Raw genomic sequence first — 6,943 nt, 5'->3', positions numbered from 1 at the left:
GAACACCTCCGCTTCCGCTTTTGATGGTGTATATTCGGGCATACGAACCTTTTCTTACCCGCTTTTTACAAACCAAGGTCGGACTTTCACACCTTCTCTTAGCTGAACAACTCCGCTCCCTCTTTTGATTGTGTACAGTCGGGTAATTTAACCTTTTCTTACCCGCTTTTTACCATCTATGGTCGGACATTCACACCGTCTTACAGCGGAACACCTCCGCTCCCTCTTTTGATGATGTATGGTTAGGCATTCGCACCTTTTCTTACCCATTTTTCAGTAATTATGGGTAGACATTCACACCTTCTTGCAGCTGAACACCTCTCCTGCTTATGATCATGTGCAGTTTGATATTCGAAAATTTTCTTACATGTTTTCTAGCAATTATTGATGGACATTCAGACTGTCTTGAAGCTGAACACCTCCGCTCCCACTTTTGATGGTGTATAGTCGGGCTTTCGAGCCTTTTCTTCCACGGTTTTTACAAATTATGGTTGGACATTCAGACCTTCTTGCAGCCGAAAACCTCCACTCCCTCTTTTGATCATACATTGTCGGGCATTCGCACCTTTTCTTACCCGCTTTTTACAAACCATGGTCGGACTTTCACACCTTCTTGTAGCCGAACAACTCCGCTCCCGCTATTGATTGTGTACAGTCGGGTATTTTAACCTTTTCTTACACGCTTTTTACCAACTATTGTTGGACATTCACACCGTCTTACAGCGGAACACCTCCGCTCCCTCTTTTGATGGTGTATGTTCGGGCACTCGAACCTTTTCTTACCCGCTTTTTACAAACTATGGTCAGACATTCAAACCTTCTTGTAGCCGAACACATCCACTCCTGCTTTTGATGATGGGTATTCAAACCTACTTGTTGCCCGCTTTTCATTAATTATGGGTGGACATACACACCTTGTCGCAGCCAAACACCTCCGCTCCCTGTTTTGATCATGTATGATTGGACATTCGCACCTTTTCTCACCCGCTTTTTACTATGGTCGGCCATTCACAGCTTTCTCTCCACCATACTTGTATGGTGGGATATTCACACCCACTTGCATCCGAAGACCTCCGCCCCCACTTTTGTTGATATTTAGTCGGTCATTCGCAGCTTACCCGCTTTTGGCAAACTATGGCCTTCTTGCAGCCAAACACCTCTGATCTCGTTTTTGATGATGTAAGGTTGGGCATTCAGACCTTGCTTCACCTGCTTTTCACCAAATATAGTCGAACAGTCACACCTTCTTGCAGCCGAACACTTCTGCTCCACCTTTTAGTGTTCTATGGGGTATTCACACCTTTTTTTTCACCGCATTTTATTGATTATGGTTGGAAATTCTCACCCACTCTTATCCGAAGACCTCTCCTCCTGCTTTTGTTAATATATAGTCGGGCATTCAAACCTTTTCTTACCCGCTTTTTACAAATTATGGTCGAACATTCACACCTACTTGCAGCCGAACACCTCCGCTCCCGCTTTTGATGGTGTATAGTCGGGCTTTCGAGCCTTTTCTTCCCCGGTTTTTACAAATTATGGTTGTACATTCAGACCTTGCAGCCGAAAACCTCCGCTCCCTCATTTGATCATACATTGTCAGGCATTCGCACCTTGTCTTACCCGCTTTTTATAAACTTTAGTCAGACATTCACACCTTGCAGCTGAACCACCTCCTCTCCCTGTTTTGATAATGTATGGTCTGGCAATACTACCTTTTCTTACCGGTTTGTGAGTAATTATGGCTGGACATTCACACCTACTTGCAGCCGAACACCACTTTTCCCGCTTTTGATGATGTATGGTCCGGCATTCTAGTCTTTTCTAACACATTTTTCAGCAATTATGGTTTGACATTCACACCTACTCACAGCCGAACACTTCCGCTCCCGCATTTGATGGTGTATAGTCGGGCATTCTCACCCTTTCTCATCAGCTTTTTGCAAATTATGATCTGACATTCACACCTACTTGCAGTCGAACAGCTCTGCTCCCGCTTTTGATTATGTTTGGTTGGATATTCGAAACTTTTCTTCACTGCTTTTTACAAACTTTGGTTGGACGTTCACACCTTCTTGCAGCCGAACACCTCCGCTTCCGCTTTTGATGGTATATATTCGGGCATTCGAACCTTTTCTTACCCGCTTTTTACAAACCATGGTCGGACTTTCACACCTTCTTGTAGCCGAACAACTCCGCTCCCGCTATTGATTGTGTACAGTCGGGTATTTTAACCTTTTCTTACCCGCTTTTTACCAACTATTGTTGGACATTCACACCGTCTTACAGCGGAACACCTCCGCTCCCTCTTTTGATGGTGTATGTTCGGGCACTCGAACCTTTTCTTACCCGCTTTTTACAAACTATGGTCAGACATTCAAACCTTCTTGTAGCCGAACACCTCCGCTCCCGCTTTTGATGGTGTATAGTCGGGCTTTCGAGCCTTTTCTTCCCCGGTTTTTACAAATTATGGTTGTACATTCAGACCTTGCAGCCGAAAACCTCCGCTCCCTCATTTGATCATACATTGTCAGGCATTCGCACCTTGTCTTACCCGCTTTTTATAAACTTTAGTCAGACATTCACACCTTGCAGCTGAACCACCTCCTCTCCCTGTTTTGATAATGTATGGTCTGGCAATACTACCTTTTCTTACCGGTTTGTGAGTAATTATGGCTGGACATTCACACCTACTTGCAGCCGAACACCACTTTTCCCGCTTTTGATGATGTATGGTCCGGCATTCTAGTCTTTTCTAACACATTTTTCAGCAATTATGGTTTGACATTCACACCTACTCACAGCCGAACACTTCCGCTCCCGCATTTGATGGTGTATAGTCGGGCATTCTCACCCTTTCTCATCAGCTTTTTGCAAATTATGATCTGACATTCACACCTACTTGCAGTCGAACAGCTCTGCTCCCGCTTTTGATTATGTTTGGTTGGATATTCGAAACTTTTCTTCACTGCTTTTTACAAACTCTGGTTGGACGTTCACACCTTCTTGCAGCCGAACACCTCCGCTTCCGCTTTTGATGGTATATATTCGGGCATTCGAACCTTTTCTTACCCGCTTTTTACAAACCATGGTCGGACTTTCACACCTTCTTGTAGCCGAACAACTCCGCTCCCGCTATTGATTGTGTACAGTCGGGTATTTTAACCTTTTCTTACCCGCTTTTTACCAACTATTGTTGGACATTCACACCGTCTTACAGCGGAACACCTCCGCTCCCTCTTTTGATGGTGTATGTTCGGGCATTCGAACCTTTTCTTCCCCGGTTTTTACAAAATTATTGTTGGACATTCAGACCTTCTTGCAGCTGAACACCTCCGCTCCCGCTTTTGATGATGTATAGTCGGGCTTTCGAGCCTTTTCTTCCCCGGTTTTTACAAAATTATTGTTGGACATTCAGACCTTCTTGCAGCCGAAAACCTCCGCTCCCTCTTTTGATGGTGTATGTTCGGGCATTCGAACCTTTTCTTACTCGCATTTTACGAACTATGGTCGGACATTCAAACCTTCTTTTAGCCGAACACATCCACTCCTGCTTTTGATGATGTATGGTTGAGCATTCGCACCTTTTCTTACCAATTTTTTACAAACTATGGTCGGACATTCACACCTTCTTGCAGCTGAACACCTCCTCTCCCGCTTATGATGATGTGTGGTTTGATATTCGAAAATTTTCGTTCATGTTTTCTAGCAATTATTGATGGACATTCAGACCTTCTTGCAGCTGAACACCTCCGCTCCCGCTTTTGATGATGTATAGTCGGGCTTTCGAGCCTTTTCTTCCCAGATTTTCACAAAATATGGATGGACATTCAGACCTTGTTTCAGCCGAAAACCTCCGCTCCCTCTTTTGATCATACATTGTCGGGCATTCGCACCTTTTCTTACCCGCTTTTTACAAACCATGGTCGGACTTTCACACCTTTTAGTAGCGGAACAACTCTGCTCCCGCTATTGATTGTGTACAATCGGGTATTTTAACCTTTTCTTACCCGCTTTTTGCCAACTATGGTCGGACATTCACACCTTCTTACAGCGGAACACCTCCGCTCCCTCCTTTGATGGTGTATGTTCGGGCATTCGAACCTTTTCTTACCCGCTTTTTACAAACTATGGTCAGACATTCACACCTTCTTGCAGCCGAACACTTCCGCTCTACCTTTTAGTGTTCTATGGGGTATTCACACCTTTTTTTTCACCGCATTTTATAGATTATGGTTGTAAATTCTCACCCACTCTTATCCGAAGACCTCTCCTCCTACTTTGGTTAATATATAGTCGGGCATTCGAACCTTTTCTTACCCGCTTTTTACAAATTATGGTCGAACATTCACACCTACTTGCAGCCGAACACCTCCGCTCCCGCTTTTGATGGTGTATAGTCGGGCTTTCGAGCCTTTTCTTCCCCGGTTTTTACAAATTATGGTTGGACATTCAGACCTTGCAGCCGAAAACCTCCGCTCCCTCTTTTGATCATACATTGTCAGGCATTCGCACCTACTTGCAGCCGAATACTTCCGCTCCACCTTTTAGTGATGTATGGTTGGCATTTGCACCTTTTCTTACCCTTTTTTACCCTACTGATTGCTTAAGATTAAGTTGTTTTTTCTCAAACTACAACATTTTTTTAATTGTTGAAACTTGATTTGAAGTGGATAAATAAGGAGGACAAACAGTTTTAAGTCAGGCTGATAGAAGGAATTAATTTTATAGCAAAATCTGTATTTCGTCATATGTCGAGAGATGCTTATTGCTGAAGAAGTTCTTTCTCATTCTACAAAGTACAACGTTGTTTATCGTTGAAACTTGATTAGACATGAATAAATATGAAGGACAAAGCAGTCTTAACTTGGTTAGAGTTAAGGAATTCGTTTTATAGGAGAATCCGAATTCGTGCATAACTCGTAAAATAGAGCTTATTTTCGGATTCCTGAAGAATGAGTCTGGTTCTTTCTCATAATACAAAGTTTGTTGTTTATTGTTGAAACTTCATCAGAAGTGAAGAAATAAATGAATGCCTATCAACAAATGTGGGATCTAAACTCTAGTGCTTCCTCTAAAATAATTTCCTTTCTCAATTCAGAAATGTGTGTGTGTAAGTCACAACACCCGTGACACCAAAACGGCTTTCTTTTCTCTCTTTTCTCTACACTCTGCACTGTGATCACACACACCAAATCAGAAAGGCTTTTTTCTCTCTTTTCTACATTATGGACTGTGGGGACACAAAACCGCTCTCTCTTTTTTTTTTTTGATTGTGTGCCAGGGCGTATTAGATTATGCTTACGATACGAATGGGTTTATCAGTCACATCAGAATCCATACATACTGATCCTCCCGTAATAAAATGGTCGGATCTTATCAAACACACTTTGTTTCTTGTGACAATCAAGTCAGCGAAACAGCGCTGACAGCACGTCAAGACACTGAATCAAGTTTGCCACAAGAACTCATAAGTTTGGCAGTATTGCTCTGCCGTCAGCAATCATACACCCATTTTATTTTCGTGAGACATGTGCAGGCACCTGTTCATCTACTGTTCTATCACTATGAAGTAGTTTATCTATTATCAATAAGGATACTTCTACAACTACTATCAAAGTATGTCCAGACTTCTTATGTTGTCAGTTGCTATATATGAATAAGTGGGTAGCTACTGACAAGCATTAAGCATGTCACACAGCCCAAACCTATAACATTTCAGGACACACCACACAGTTAACAACCACAGTGAAGTGTCAAAGCCCAAACATGTAACATTCAACAGGACACTTACACAACACATTCAAATCAAACAGTCAGACAACATACAAGAACATATACCCCAGCCGGCATTGCTCCCTGCCTATTTTCCTACAGCTCACTATGTGTGCGCACACCTTTATTCACAAACTCTTCAACTTATACTCTTTTACCGAAGCTGCTACAGCTCGATTGGCCGAATACCGAATAATCCTAATTCGGTGAATTTGACATCTGCCTTACATGTAACAGATTAGCGGTTTAGCAGTTTTAATTTAGTTTGAGTGAAGGAATTCATTTTATAGCAAAATCCGAAATCGTGAAGAACTCATGAAAGTAAGCTTATTCTCGGATTCCTGAAACTTTAGATTTGCTATTTCTTTTACTGCAAAGTACAACGTTGGTTTTTTTGTTTAAATCTTTCAAGACATGGTAAATATGAAGGACAAAGCAGTTTTAACATAGTTTGAGTGAAGGAATTCATTTTATTGATAAAATCCCAAGAGTCTGCTGAGAAAAGAGAGTGAATGCGAAGTAGACTTTAACACGGCTCTGGGAGCGAGCCGAGTGTGGGCTAACCGGGAGAATTGCTTGAAAGAAACGCGACACCGAATGAACGGTCAGAACAAAGCCTCAATACGGTTTTCCCGTGGTGTTTTTGTTGCTGCCTTGTCTTTTGCACAGAGTAAAAGACAAGGCAGCCATCGAATAGGGCCCGATTGTTCCTACTTGGTCAGCCGAGGAGCAAGGGGGGGGGCAAGCGTCTCAACCAAGCAAAGCTCACCATGGGGAAGGTGGCTATGCCAACTAGCCTGATGCCCTGCTCCCGCAGTGACGGATAATCGTACTCTGGTTTCTCTTCATAACGTACAAGTCTTTCGCCTTTTACTAAAGACTTCATTACGGTGAAAAAAAATATGTGAATGCCTCATAGAACACTAAAAGCGGAAATGTTATAGTTTGAGAAAAAACAACTTAATCTTAAGCAATCAGTAGGGTAAGAAAGGGTAAGAAAAGGTGCAAATGCCAACCATACATCACTAAAAGGTGGAGCGGAAGTATTCGGCTGCAAGTAGGTGCGAATGCCTGACAATGTATGATCAAAAGAGGGAGCGGAGGTTTTCGGCTGCAAAGTCTGAATGTCCAACCATAATTTGTAAAAACCGGGGAAGAAAAGGCTCGAAAG

At 42.7% G+C, this 6,943-nt stretch overlaps 1 pseudogene; it reads left to right on the top strand.

The window, feature by feature from the left end:
* Positions 1-6,601: 6,601 nt before the first annotated feature.
* Positions 6,602-6,690, top strand: LOC140280786 (U5 spliceosomal RNA; annotated as a pseudogene).
* The last annotated feature ends 253 nt before the right edge of the window (positions 6,691-6,943 follow it).

Source organism: Leuresthes tenuis, unplaced genomic scaffold (assembly GCF_036924035.1).
Source record: "Leuresthes tenuis unplaced genomic scaffold, fLeuTen1.0.hap1 SCAF_21, whole genome shotgun sequence".
In the NCBI taxonomy this organism is placed as follows: domain Eukaryota; kingdom Metazoa; phylum Chordata; class Actinopteri; order Atheriniformes; family Atherinopsidae; genus Leuresthes; species Leuresthes tenuis.
This window is presented reverse-complemented; position numbering and strand designations above follow the sequence as displayed.